Source organism: Lissotriton helveticus, chromosome 7 (genome assembly GCF_964261635.1).
Source record: "Lissotriton helveticus chromosome 7, aLisHel1.1, whole genome shotgun sequence".
Classification (NCBI taxonomy): Eukaryota; Metazoa; Chordata; class Amphibia; order Caudata; family Salamandridae; genus Lissotriton; species Lissotriton helveticus.
This window is the reverse complement of record NC_136068.1, coordinates 1284445700-1284461182: the sequence shown is the minus strand read 5'-3', so window position 1 is coordinate 1284461182 and position 15483 is coordinate 1284445700. Positions and strand designations below refer to the sequence as shown.

The following is a 15483-nucleotide window of genomic DNA, read 5'->3' as shown; positions in this document are numbered from 1 at the left end:
GTAAAGAACCCCTTCCTCCAGGCCCGAGCCTGCCTGCACAGGCCCCATCTTCAGTTTCTGTCATTTCCATGAGTGACCCACATCACTTTCCCACCTCAGTCTGTTTAAAGTTCTTCGTAGTACTTTCAATTATCTAGACATGTTACCGCCATAAATTCTGGTCCTGGAAAGTCTAAAACTGGAGCCCATTCTCACTCATAGCTGTGTGCTCGGAGATGGGGTGTGAAATGTTCTCCATGCATCTAGGTCCAGATTCTATACAACCATTCTCTTTGATCCAGTGGCATCTTTGTACCCCATAATGAGGTCATCCATTGCTTCTGGGTGTATTATGCTAAAGACCTTTGCATGCCTATGTGAGTGTGGGGGGAAACGTGTGTTTATTAACTAAGCTCAAAAGCACATAAGTTGGGAACCTCAGGATGGAAGTGTTTAATCATTTTGTCAATAGTGTCTAGTACCGATGTTCAGTGTGTCTGTAACCTGGGGCAGCCCTAATGGATGCATCAGTGTGCCAAGCCCTCCACAGACCTGCCAGCATCTCTGTTTTACACAAGTCCCCATCCCGGAGTTTGACAGGCTTATGATACCAATATGTGCTAATTTTGATTAACTTCTGTCCATCAATCTCCGACCTTACTGTGTCGGGGGTTCTAACGAAACCATCTCGTCATTGTGCCTCAGGAGAGGACAATGTAAAAAGTGACCCTCTGAGATGGTGAAGTTTCCAAGCACAGGCTTTATTTAAGTACAAAGATAAATGCATGAACCAAGCCAGCCGAAGACAACTGGTCTGCCTCACCAACTGCCCTCCTGACATTCTGAACACGGCATCATCACCTGGAACCAGAACACTACAGACAGCCTAGGTCATCCCCCACCGCTGCATTCCCAGTGTTTCCATATGTTCTCGCGGTTTCTGTCGGTGCTAACGCATTCAGCGGTAAGCCTCTTATTGGCCTCCTTTTTGAGGAGCTATCATTCATATTTGTCGGTGGCCGCTCAACTAAGGGTCTGTTGGAACACCCAATTCTGCAACGACATAATTGTTGGCGCTATGTTTCTGGGAGGGCAAAGTTATGCTTTAAGCTGTCAAAGCTTTTTATTCCCTCCATGTTAAACGTATCCACTGCTCTTAAGCCCTGTAGGCTTCATACTGCATCTGCTTCTGCTTCCTGGCTAAGAGTGACACCTTGGTTTCAGAGTACAGGGGTCAGCGGAAAAGGGAATGTTTTAAGACCTTTGGAACTGCCATTTCATCTCATGCTGCCAGAGTGCCAATCTGGCCTGGCGTAGCGGGCTATACCGGCCATTGAACACCAGTTCCTTTTTTAAATGCCCTCGCCTTTTCGCGGGCCTTTAATGGCCAGTATGACACAAGGGCATCCTGATGCCTCTGTTATGGATGTCAGACCAGGTCCTTGCAGACAGGCAGTGACAGGGCCGCGGAGCTCTCCTAAAGGGTAAAAGCTGAGAGACTCAGCAAACCAGTGCGGAGTAGATGTAGGCAAGCAGCCAATGCTTAAATTAAGATAAGTGTATGGGTTAGTCTAGGTCCAGCTCAACAAAGTAATAACCGTTGCAATAAGGTAGGAATGTCCAGCCGTGGCTGTACATTACACAATACTTTAATATCCCCTGTATATTAAACCTAGTAGAAACAGCAGGCAAGAAAAATGAGCACAGTAATGAAACCATGAAGCCGAATTCTCCCTATGACAATGTATTTCTATGTGGAAACTGGTAACGAGTTAATGCAGATGAGAATACACCATATGATAATGATACAAGAGGCCCTGTTTATACACTGTTTAATGTTTGCTAAACTGTAATGTTTGCACAGCTTGGAACATGATTGCAAAGAACAGGCGACGTAGTAATGCAACAGAGTATTCATATGGAAACACAAGGTTCTCAAATGGCTAATGTTTGCAAACCTTTAGTCTGACACAATCGCTAAAATGAGGGTTGCGGCATCCCACCAAAATGGGTTACATTGTGTCTGTCCTTGTTGAACAAGTTTTTACGTCCTAAAGATTTGTGAACACCTAAACAGCAGAAATGGTAATGGCAACGAAAAGCTAACGGTACCTTCAGCAAGGGGGACGGGGGGGATGAGATGGGCAAGAAAGGAGGGAAAGAATAAAATGAACTAAAGCAATTTACAGGTACTGGAGTGGTACCCTGTCCTTGCAGCATCAGAATGCCAGGATACAAGCCAATGTATACACCGGGCTCTCGGTAGACCACAGAGCGTACCTGGAAATAGCTTGCTGGCTAGCCACCTTTATGGGGGTTTGCCATAGTTTGCAAGGTCAAGGGAGCAAGGAAAATCATGCAGTAAGACCTCAGTACACGAAGGAGTGTATCCTAGGGGCATAGTCCTCACCCATCTCATCTACACCATTAGCAGTCGATTTTTGAGGCAGCCCACCGTCTCCTTTTCGGATGAGTTTGAGGGGCATAGCTTCTTCAGAAGCATGTTTGTGGGTTTGCCGTGAGGGGTACAGCAGGTGTCAAGGCACTGTGTCGGGTCTCTGTTCTGTTTTGGTTGGATGGTGGCTTCTATGATGGCAGAACAGCAGAGTAGTATTATACTGCAGAATGTCATCAGGCCTAATCAGGCTTAGTTCTAGCCAGTAGGACTTGGACTGCATTCCGCTTCACAATCTGGATACACCAGTAGCTCAGTATCCATCCAGGTCTAAATACAAAAGATGTTCAGTAAGCTACGTGCATCTCCATCATGTATTTCCAAAGTCATGGGGTTAGACATTCTGCTTCTAAGCCCTGTGCATCCTTTCTTTCCAAATGTCCAGCGATGCATGCTAGGTCAATCTTTATTAATCGGAAAGTAGTTTGTGAAAGACACTCTGCCTATAAGAAGAGGCCTGGGTACACTTTGTAGTGGCTGCTCTGGTGCGGACTATGTGGATTCTCGCCAGACAGGCCTGCAAGCAAAGAAAGAGCATAGGGTTTCCTCTGTGGCCGGCACTCATCCACCATCTTGTAAGTGGCATTGTTCGGTTTCGCTCCAGACCGCAGCATGCGCCTTACGTGAATTCTTTTGTTAACAATAAAATGCTTAAATACTGGTTTAGAGCCCCTGATTACTTACTATTACTTATCATTGGTTGGCTTTGACGTCAATGTCGTTTCCTTGCTTCTTGTTGATCACCACTCCCGCTCACTTCCTACTGGGTCTTCGCTAGTGTGTGTCCCTGTCGTGGAGCATGAACCAAGCACAGTTTTCTGTCTGCAGCCAGTGTCCTTCTACTGGCTGCATGCTCACGGAATATATATATATTTTTTTATACAAGCACTTTAAAAGAGTACATTTCTCCAGTCCTTCCCTCCTCCCACTGTCCATGCTCTTACCGGCACCGCTTTCCTTTGTGTTGCGGTTCCCTCCCTCCTCCCCCACACCGCCCTTGTGTTGCTTGAGCTCCCCGCAGTTCCCTCACCCTCCTTTGTGTTGCGGTTATCATACAGTCACTGCTGGCCACGTCATAGCACTTTTTTAAGCCATGTTGTACAGCACCCTGCGCTGCTATGCACCTTGCCTAAAAACAAATATTCGACAAAGCCAATAGAGTTTGGCATAGGCACAACCAATTGGCTTTGCCAATGTCACGAACAGTATGTGGTCCAGTAATGTTTGAAAAACGTTTTACTGTAACTCGCACGTTCTAATGTTCATGAAGGATTACGTCAGTGATGAGTGAGCTTAACATCTGCTAACATTACATTAATCCAATATTCACTAAAATAGCCGACAGTTTGTCCCAAGCCTCTGGAGTTCACTTCATGCAGGGAGGGCAGAAGGCAATTCCTCTGCAGCTCGACACCCCAAAAACAACTGTAGCTGCCACCAACTAGGGCTTGGGCAGAGGGAGCCACTGGAGGCCTAGCTCATTGGGCCTCTGGGCTAAGAAGACCAATGAAGGGTCTCTTCTCTGTATCCACCCACTGTGGGGTGAGAACACTAATGGCGGTCTCCCCTCACCATGTCGACCTAGGTGTGATCCCGAGAGCATCAGTCTGAAGTTAGAGGGCCCCTAGTGAATAGGGGACCCTTGAACTGTTTCCAAAAAGAGCAAACCAAGGCAGAGTGGTACAGCTGCACACTGTCTGGAACGTTTGGCCTTACACTAACGCTCGAAGTAGTTATCGTTGATGAGTAAAGTGGCATTAACTGCTCTTCAGTAAACATTTTTTGTTTCGTAATTTTCCTGGACAATGTGAAAATAACTGACGTTGGTTCATGTTAATCTGTTCCTGATGTACTGTTTAAACTCCTACTTTCTCATCCAGCATGGCAGTGTTGAGCTACGGCCCCCTGTTCTGTCTAAAATATAACAGTATGAATTAAAATGTAGGCTTGTGGCAGGAAACAAATTTGTGTTTGCTTCATTTGTTAAGTATAGATAGAAAGGGATATATCATTGTTTAATATATTTGGACATTTATTAATTTCGCCAAAGTGAGTTTTTTTCTTGCATTTTGAATTGTATCATGTCCAACACATAATGTTGTTTTATAAAAATCTACGTGCAGATCGCCCCCATCAAACTATCTCCTTCACTGCAGTAAAACATAACCTCCCCTAGTCCAGAGACTCATTCGACTCCATAAAGACACCCTGAGTGTTGATTTCAGATTCCCCACATTTCCCCAAACATGTCGCTTAGCTTTTAAATGTCACCTTTGCCTTCAAGCACCAATCTATATTCCTGGCTTACTGATCCCTGCGTGGTGTCAGTGGTAAGCCCCAACTTTGTGCAGTGTTGTTCCTTGCTGATGCGAAATGTGTATCTTGGCAACTCAATTTATCCCCACAGTCCCAGAAATAATGCATTCTATGCAATATTCTTAACTTTCCGAGTTGAACCCCAGTCCTAATGAAAACCTCTCTTAGGTAGGCTGGAGTTTCCTGCTAGACTTCCCCATTTGTCTTAACTATTGCGAATTCCCATCGAACATAACTTTTTTTTAGAAAATGCTGGGCATTATCCAGTTACCTTTTGTGCCACTTTTTCACTCATTTTCTTGGTTAATAAATGATTTTCCAATAGGGCACAGCCGGGCAATCTCTTTCCAGATGCAACGTGTTTTCCAATTGAGTGTATTAATTGGTGATATTTTAAAAACGCGTGTTTTTTGGCAATGTCTTATTCCTTGTTCATTTGAACAAAGGACATTGTTTCGTTTCTGCTCAATATGTATCTGCTGTGACACTCCCAACGCGTCCGAATCCCTGAAAAGGCCCTGATCACCTTCATTATATTTATGGCGCACAAGGGAGTTTCTTCAGTAGCCGTCCCTTTACAGCCCATGCCCCTCTTTGCTAATGCCCAGGTACCATCCTCGTCAGGAGAGGGAGGAGGTATCCTAGACGCCCCTTCCATGGATGTTGTATGTGAACCCCTCCTTTTCCTTCTTGTGTTTAGCTAAACCCAGGCGTTAATCCCTATCCGGTTATCTGCCAGGGAGTAATTACTTGTGCTGGGGAGGACCAGACCCACCCCCTTCGTAAACTCCTATGCAGAGTTTTTTTTAATGTACTTGGTGTGTCCCCTCTCCACTTCCTTTAAAAAAGGAATACAGAACCATGAATAAGGATTTTTACAGAATATATAAAAACTTTGAAGCTGTATCATTCTGTAAAGGGCTGCCCTACCCATCAGTGACAGTAGGAGGTTCCCTCGCCAAGTACCTCCGTTCTAAATGTATTTGCCGGGTGTGCTAACTTATAGTTCTAAAACCTATTTTTATGTCCCATAACACATGTTTCCAGATATTCGAAACCCTCTGTTAACGTCTTCGGAGTGTTGGTCATGCACGTTGCCAATCACCAATTGGATAAACTCATTTTTATACCTGTTTATGTCAAAAGAGGAATACACAGCATATATGTGCAAGGTCTCGAGAATACCCTTAAAGAAGTTAAATTGGGTCAGCTGTGAAAGCAGAATTTTATCAATTTAAAGTTCAATGCTGTCCTCCCATCCCTCGCTTCACGTAACCCCCATGACCAATTTGTCACTGCATATCCAAGAAGCCAGAAGTTCTTTTACCAGTGCAAAAAGTATTAGTGACTAGGGACCCCCTTTCCTCTCGCCAGCCCCTACCCCCTTTTCCTCTTTTTTTGTTTGAAAAGCGTTTGATAACATTCCATTCAGTTTACCCTTAGCCTTTGGTGAAATTTTCAGCAACTAAATCCCTGCTTTCGATTTTGGGTCTAATCCCACAAACAAACTTTTGACAGAGGATGTCTTTTTGGCATCTAACAAAAGAATTGCTGTTGGTCGAGTTATTCATTCGGCATATCCAGAAAATGATGCAGCCGCCTGAGATTCAATCTTGTAGCTCTGTATGGCATTAATCCTCACTGATTAAAAATATTATCTCCTCGTGACTCCCATCGGTTGTTTAGCATACATTTTGGCAGGAATTTGTGTTTCTATATTAAGCAGTAAGTTTGGACGATATGGACTACATTTATTCCTCGGCTTCCCCGCTGTATATAGAAGTTGTTGGAGCTCCTCCAACCGCATACCAGACTCTAGCATTTAATGGATTTCATGCAGCTATCTGAGGTCACGCAACCCCATTTGGCCTATGTCTGTAACATGCACCAGCTTGAGAAATTTGTGTCTATAAAAAAGTCTTAAGAGTAAACACAGTTTACAATCTTGAGCCCATGCATTCGCTATAGTCCACTGATAACTTTTCACCCAACCTTTTTTTGTGGACCTGCTCCAATTTGTGGTAGATGTTTTCTATTACTTACCACCCCACCCTCCCCCCGCGTAGTCTGCCATGTTATTGAGAACTGCCACCGACCTCAGTGAAAAAGGTTTAAGGGCTGCTTCATTGTGTTGCTTCAGTTTTCGTTTCTAAAATTTTTTGCCTGTTTTAGATGACATTTTTACCTTTCCTAGCCATTAAATTGAGAGCTGCCACTGAACGGTAATGATGCTTAATTTCTACACCCATGCACCTCCATTGGAGCTAAGCTTTTCAATTTGCCCTGTACTACTGTTGATAGCCTAAGGGTTTGTAAGGAGGTCCTTCTCTCTTGCCTTTGTCTGTACCTCTGGAATTAAGTGCAGTTGGTGTTCTGCTAATCTGTGTTAACTTCAGACGTTCTTCCTTCTGATTGGGCACTCTACTTTATATTCTTGTCAAACATTTCAGATTCTTGAACCATCTCTGTGCCAGTGAAATGTGGTCTTTTTTTCTTTTAAAACCTTCAAGACCCTCCTTGTATGAAAAGCATCCGACTTCCCCACAGCAATTCGACACCAACTACCCATAGTCTGGTATTCCATTCCCTATTACTCCAATCTCCAAATTGACATTGTCTTCTCTCGCTTCATCAGCTCCAACGATCCACTCATCTCTCACATTCACCCTGGTGACCTCTGCCTCCCTGTTGTCCACTCGGGAAGAAGCCACTTGATATGCCCTTGTAGAGACCATCCAGTGAGGCACATGATTCTATTCCTGAGTCTGTGTCCACTGCACCCACTAGGGTTAGCTGCTAAAATGCACCTCCCTGGTTAGCTGAACCCTCTACTTGTGTCAATTTGGATAGCACTAAAAGGCAGTTTAGATGGTCTTTGTCATTCACTCAGTTCGAGCTTTTTACTTTGCATTCATGGACCATGTATTTCAGATAAAATGGAGAAAAAAACATACAAATATCAAAATTCAAAGAAAAAGCTGTACATTTTCTACATCTGTCACTCCCAGAGATCATAAGAATCTGTGTCGCGGGTATCTCTGCTTTTCATTTTTAGTTTGACTTATTGAATGCTACCTTTTTCATTTATGAAGCAGTTTGCAGATGTAAGAAGATTGGGTTTGTGCTAAGGGGAATTTTGAGCCAGTGCAGCAAGACAGGAATGCTGGTGTCATTAATATGGAATTGTGTTTTGGTTCCTGCACAATGCCAGTGCGACATTTGCTACTGTTCGTATGCAGTCAATAGATAGGAAGAATAAGGTCCTGTATTCAGCGAGTCCAGTCTGGGGCTGGGCTGTGGCGTAATATTTGTACTTCATGCGTGGCCTCAATGGAAAAAAAGGCATCAATTTAAAAGCGGTCCGGCAACTCTTATCTTCCACAATATCCTGTTAAAATGACATAGGTGCAGTACATCGTGTTAATAAAACATTGCAGAAGGGAAGACTGTTCATGTATAGATGTTAATCATATGCAATGAAATGATATGCAAGTTGAGGGAGAACACGTTTGCTTTCTAGGTTTGGCCTAATGCGTGACAAAACCTTTGTAGATCTACGACTGCGATATGTGGAACTGTGGCTTTTGCGACTGGAGTAGAAAGAAAGGGGTGCATGTATTTTGTGAAGATTAGCAGTTGCACCCTGCTTTTTATAAGTGGTGGTGTTTTAAGATGTTTTTTAAACTTCCAGTTTTCACAGAAAATATTTGCTGAAATACCCCGTGTGTACCTTCTTGAATTGCCTTAATTACATTCTCCATTTTAAAGTGACACAGCTGTTCTTATTGTTACATGAGACCTGTTGTTTGCAAGGGAGTCTGAACTCAGACTAATGAAAATGTTTGAGAGCTAAGCAGTCATAAATAATTTATATAGCAGCATTGCCTTTTCATCTGTGCCATTGCAAAATGCAATGGAAATATGTGAAATCCTAATCATCATCAAAACCAAATGGTTCTTTTGTACTTCAAGAAACTGCAAAAGTCAATGTAGTGTTTTACAGATTGTTTCCAGGATACATGATCCAAAACCACTGTTTTCATCCTGGTCTTCCATTTAATAATTGAGTGCACTCTGAGTTGTAATCTTTGCTTTAATTGAACTAACACGCCTAGTAATTAATAATAGCAAAAGGAAAGCCCGGAACTGGATGAATAGTGTAGATGCAGCGATCTGGGACCCCCCCACTCCCCCCCCCCCAGTGTGATAAATGTTAGTACTGCAGAAATGCAGGTACTGACGCTGTGTTACATATGTATGATTATTACAATAAGGCCAGAGATGGAATGGGGGCATGGACTGCTTTGCATGTTTACCTAGAGGTAGTCAGTAGCTCTAAAGAGAGTGAGGAATCAGATTAAGGGCTCATTGCCATGTTGTCGGTCCGACCTCCAACAGCCCTTTGGTCCGACTGCCATATTACGATGCTGGCAGTTGGACCCACAGCTGTGGGATGCAACACCACCACCTTCGCCAGGATCATAGATCCCAAATGTGCGGCGGTCGGAAAAGCGTCCAGGAATAGCAGCGGTGCCAAGGCAGGCACCGCAGTCGGCATTACGATATGCCTATCCGACAAGCTTTTCATGGTGGAAACCCTGCCATGAAAAGGTTGTGGTAAAGGGATCAGGGGGCCTCAAACGGGGAAAAGTGTCCTTGGGGGCGCATGTAGTGCCCTCTTCTGTGGTACTTAACTCTGTGCACCATGTACCATGGCACACAGTGCATGGACGTGCAGGAGATGCTGCACGGTGGTGGCATGTGCTGCAGCCCTTTTCCATGGCCGTGACATGCCCCTGCCATTGTAGCACTTACTTCGGACCGCCAATCAAGGGGTCTGATCATAATATGGCAGTCGGACCGCCGCAAATAGCGGCCAGCGGTCCGACCTCCCGGTATCTTAATCGAGCCCCAAGTTACATGTTCAGCCAGTGAAAGTGATTTCCCCAAAAAACAGAAGGCAATGAATGAATTGGGGTTGACAATGGGCTCCTTTCTCAACTTAAAATAGGGTTTCCTCTAAGGGGTGCAGGCTAAATGGGCACGAATACGGATGAGCAAAACAAATTTATACAACGCAGATAGGGCAGTATCCTCTTTTGTTATCTTATTTTTTCGTAAAACGCGGAGTTAAATTACAAAAATAATAAGAATAAATCCTCCACAAAGGCAAGGCAGGCTGGTAAAAAGATCATATTAGGTGCCAGACACGGGAAACGCGCTTGTGCGGGGACCCATATAATAATAAGGACCTGGTACCAGGGCAAAGGCTGCAGGGGACCCCTCCAGCACCTGTCGCTCTCAGCCCTCGTTGCATCCCTTTCCGCGAGCTCTCTCCTCCTGCACCTGTCACCCTTTGCTTTCCCAAGGAGCTGGAGGCCGGGCCATGGAGGTTCCCAGGCCACATTCCTGCGCCCTGCTGGCTCCCTGGGAACAGGCCGCCTGCGGGTCAAAGGTCAGAAACAAGCATGTACGTGGTATTTTTACACACTTCCATTCTCTTGAGCGCCACTTCAAACATAATCACAATTATTCAGGGTTAGAAAAACCTTAGTCGCAGACAGTCAAGGCTGGGAGGTCAGAGAGCGTTCCGGCGACAAGAGGTCAGCCATTAGTAAAGCCTGTAGCACCGGTGCATAGGCCAGCCATCAGTCGCAGACAGAGTTCAGTCCTCGTTGAAGGAGCCGGACAATGGCGCGGAGATGCGGCTCATAAAACGTGCTTCAAAGTGAAATGCGTTCTTTTAATTTGGCTTCAAAACCCTCGTTCTGTGACACTGTGGCCCATCGGCTTTAGGGCACCAGTGACCGTTCTTCGTGTACTGAGTTTATCCTTCCCAAGTCCCACAATCGGAGACATCTGATGTGCAAGCCTAGATTTTAAGGGAGCATGAATGGAGGGTGGGGAGCCAGCCCCTTTCAGTTGGCATTTGGAAAGAATTCAACCACAATATTTTCATAAATGTTGTATCTTATTATCGATATCGTTATAAATGTGGTAATTATGCCTCGATGTTGTGTCCAGTTTTAGAGAATGAGGGGTTTTTATATTTTTCGAGATAATAATTTTCAAATATTTATGGTGTTTGAGTCGATTGACGAAGATATAGTTTATGCGCGCCTGTTTTATACATCTGTGTGTGCTGGCTTTTGTAGATTAAGTAGTTTATTCTGAGTTTTGTGGCCAATCAGATTGATGAGAATGAAATCAATGAGTATTGGCTCTGGGCTGACCGGCAATCTCTCCTAACGAGCCACCTACCTAGAAGTACTGAACGTTAGCAGAGAGGAGTGCATGACTGCAAAGTGTGAAATATGTTTAAAGTGAACTGTATGATAATCTTTCTGGAGTACAGGGAGTGTGAAAGGAAAGGCTGGAGGATGTCATTTGTTTGCAAATCGCAACAAAATGTGAATACCTGTAAATGGACTATATAAAAGCAGTTAAGCAAAAAAAAAACATTTTATTTTTAATTCTGAAATGTGCTTGAAATAGAATCAAAACAAAGAAGACACTTCACTTGGTGATGCACAAATAATAAAATATTCACAGAAACCCTATGTCCCCTTATTATCGTTTGTGGGGTATATAGTTTTATCAATAAAACTGTATGTCTGTATAAATGTAGTGTGTGGCCAGTTCAATGGAAAATGTGCTATCTGTAAATAGCAATGCAATACCACTCGAGGCTTTAGTTACATTCAAAATTTGCCTGCCTCATGTCCATTAAAAAATAGGTGGGCCGCAAAAGTTAGTCATTCTACAAATTGGATTATGGTTTCCAAAAGTTTGGGAAGCACTGCAGTAAATGTAAAAAGGATTAGAACGTAAACTCTAAATGCACCTTTTTTTCAAAGCTCTGCTTTGTGCAGAACTGCTCCTGGAAGCTGTAAATACTAATTTAGGTAGTATAATCACTGTGTCATCCCACAGACCCCTCTAGGTGATGGGAAAAGCTGCTCTCGAGACATCAATGCTTTTATACTATTTTTTAAAAGTACTGGTCTGGTGATGTTTTGCTATTGTGTTACTCATCTTACATGTTTTTTTTTAATATTTCACTGTTCACTTTTTGTTCTATAATGAACGTCAAACATTTTGTGACATCTCTCCTTGTACTCCTAATTAGATGTACTAATTAGTTCTTACTCTTTCAAACGTACGTACAGAGCTTTCGGGTTTTGAGCGTTCGTATTTGGTAACACCCCCCACAAAGCAGTTCCACAACGTAAACCGTTTTTGTCGCTATAACTTTTCACATAGGTTTTATGCCTTAGTGGAGTTACAATTACTGGCTCTACTCTGTAATGAATAACGATCCAAAAATTAGCCGCTGGTTGCGCCCCCACCCCAGCTCTCGTTTCCTTGCTCCCTGGCCGCAGCAGGAAGGATGCCGGAAGCGCCCGGGCCTCGCGCCTCCCAGTGTACGTCCGGCGCTTCCGGCGCGTCCCAGGGTACGTCCGGCGCGTCACGTCATTCCTCAGCAGGGCCGATGGGAAGAACCGCCTCCCCTGGAACTGAAAACAATGCTCCGGGGTAGGCACTTCCACCCTGCCCTTCCTGACGGCGTGGGGCTGGGCGGGACCGGCCCCACACTGGACTGAGGCGTGTGAAGGCCGCAGTGGGCGTGACCGAGGGATTTCCTTTAAACCAGGAGCCGGGTGTGCGAGCACGAGCGCCAAGACGAAAGTTTCTAAATAAAGACGTGCGGGCCAGAGTGCCTGCTTGGGGCTTCAGAAGGAGAGGTCAAAGTGAGACTATGACGGGGGTGCAGTCGGAGCACCGATTAGATCTCTATTATGTCAACTACGTTGATGTACTGGTCCATGCGTAACTCTACATCTAAAGGATAACGACTCGCAGTGGCACTGGGTCAAAGTATAATGAGAACAAATAAGTGCCAGTCCCCAAAAGTAAGTGCCGGTGGGTCCCACCTGTTCAAATTAAGCACTGCTCAAAATGAGCCTATTTTGACTGATGGTGCCACTACTGATATTAACACTACATTTAATTAGGCTATTTTGACTTACTGTAACACTATTGCTTTAATTCCTACATTGTCTGACTGACGATGTCACTACTTAGATTACCACTAGATAGCATAAGGCTAATTTGACTGACGATGTCACTACTGACATTACCACTAGATAGAATGAGGCTGTTAGCATCGAGGGTGCTACTACTGTCACAACCCCTATTTTGAATATGGTGTGGGTCGTTGACTAAGTATGGGTATTGTTAGGTTTCCGATCATGGATATTTTAAGGCTTTTGGAGCCCTGGTCCTAGCATTTTTTGGGAGGCCCTGTTCGGAACACCTTTGAACTTATGTTCGCAGCGCAGCTCTTTCGTGACCTCTTTGGCCAGTTCACTGACAGTGCATAGGCATACTTGTCCAAATTCTAAATGTGTTTACATCTAACATTCAGTGATAGTGACTTGTTTTCAATATTGTAACACAGCAGCAGCTCGCTACTTTTATTGCAAATCAGGTCTGTGACACCCTCCTATTTCTCTTATGTGAGGTTCTGTTTTGAGCTAAAAAAAACTTTGTTACTTATATTGAATGAAACAATAACACATTTCTCTACAAAACAGTAAAACAATCTATTTAAGAATTATTCAAGGTCATCAGGGCAAGACACTGCAGAACAGAGCTCGGTCTATCAGCCTCCCCCTCTCACCCCCCCGCCCCCCCCATACCCCTCTGAAAGGCTGAGGTGCTGGGCCAGAGCCCACTTTGCCCATGCCTTAAAACGTCTCTGTTTTCTATTAGCATTGTGGGGAGAGGTGCGGTAGGCATCGGGTATGGGAGTCAATGGGGTTAAACAATAGATTTGATTTTAGTGTTAAGGTTATGATTTGGAGAGCTTTGGGTATGGGATAGGCTTAGCCTTGGGTTTATGATTAGCATTGGAGTAAGAGGTAGGATAGGTATTGTTAACGTAAGGATTAGCTAAATCTTGGGGTGATTCTAGGGTGCTGACGTTGTAATCTTGCTGTGCTGAGAGGTGCTGTGAAGAATTTCCTGTCTGATGGGACAGAATGGCTTTTTGGAAACATACAAATAGGAAATTAGTGAAATGCTAACTGCTGTACAAGACTATGCCAGTGGAAGAATGTACGGTCTGTAAATGATCTTGCCAAATCATACAACAAACATCATTTAAAATATGATAGTCACTTCAAAATTCAAAAATTGATATTACTTTAACATGTGGAAGCTTTGACATAGTGTCACATTAGAACACTGCACTGAGAAGTACTTATTAAGTGATAGTATTTACACTTGAACCATTAGCGAACTAACAGACAATGCCATTGTCCTGTGTGTAGCTGGCCCAGATTATTATAGAGCAACTATTATAGCTCTATTAAATCAAACACCATAGGTTTTCGTACAACTGGTATTCTGAACTCACATATTTGAAAGTGCTTTCATACACTATAATGAAAAAAGTATTTTGGTGAAAAAACCTAGTTGGCTACGGTCACATGATTTAGGCGAGATAGCCACAATTTCCCCAGATGTTTTAGTTTCACGTTGTAGAAATCAGCAAGTAAACGGGCATGTATTTATCTTCCCTTACGTTAAGGCTTTACTTTTACCTCTGTGCATTTGATGCAGTTTTTATTTTGTTCGGACTTGGAGCGCTTTATATGAGCACCAGTTATATTAGGTTACAGACAGTTTTATAGGCATGGGTAGATTAAGTGCTTTGCCTGGAATCCCAGGATTTTGATCCGACGCCGAGACTCGAACCTGGTTCCCCAGTTCCAAAATCAGCAGCTCTGGCCACATCCTGGGTGTAGAGAGGGAGTCGAGCAGAATCCACATGAAAGCTCGGCTCGTTTTGGGCTCGAGGTTCGTACAGTACATCGATCTGAAACGGAGTCGGGCTTCTGGCTCGAGCTTGCGGTCTCTCGCCCACCTCTAAGGGGAAATGCAAACTAGGAGCCCCTCTGGCCAGTCATGAAACTGAATTCAAAAGTGGACACGATATCTAGCTAATGAGACGTCTTTTAGTGAATACTTGACGCCGAGGCACTGGTGAGCCTGCATCCGTTTATGGTTCAAGCTTGCACGTTAGAATCTCCACATTTTCATTGTTGGAGATGGATTGCACGAAGGTTTTCAATTCCTTTAATTTAGCTCCCTACATGGGATGTGATTCCACTCCCCCCCCCCCCTTTCAAACCCCTCCTCCAGCCCCACAAATACACTTGTGTGGGACCAGCCTAGACTGTCCCCCTTGCCACGCATGCCAAGATGCCACGCGCTTCAGCGTCACTTTAGTCATCAAAAGCCTAAAGTGTTAATCGCCTGCCCCCGAAAGGGCGGGGATCGTGAGTCAGTAATCCGGGCAGGTGTTCGCAGCTCCAACTGTCACTTTTGTCCTACCCACGCCGTGATCTGGGCAGCAGGCATGGGCATGGAGCCGGCACGGTGCCCGTGAGAGGGGCGGGGAGGGAGGGGGTAGCTGAATATCCATTCACGGCTGTTAGGATAATTTGGGGGCGGGTTAAGATAAAGACAGCAGGGCGTGGGTGCCACTGTGCGTGCGAACGGCATGCAGCCTGTTTACAGGAATCTTTGAACCTGGTTATATGCTTCACCACAGTAAAAAACAATATAACAGGCGTTGTGGCCGTACTTCAGTTAATTCGGCATCGGGTGTGTACTTTTCTTTTTGTAGCTCTTGTTGGCCTCTGACTGCTTTGAGAACATAGTAG

General features: G+C 44.4%; 1 protein-coding gene across 2 annotated transcripts in view; it reads left to right on the top strand.

The window, feature by feature from the left end:
- CASKIN2 (CASK interacting protein 2) overlaps positions 1-15483 on the top strand; it is a 277560-nt gene that overhangs the window by 78486 nt on the left and 183591 nt on the right. The window contains exon 1 of one of the 2 annotated variants that reach the window (XM_078654527.1): positions 12233-12663. The exons of the other annotated variant lie outside the window; for it this stretch is intronic. The gene's annotated coding sequence lies outside the window, so the exon portion shown is untranslated. Of the gene's footprint in view, positions 1-12232; positions 12664-15483 lie in introns of those variants that run through there. 2 annotated transcript variants of the gene reach the window in all.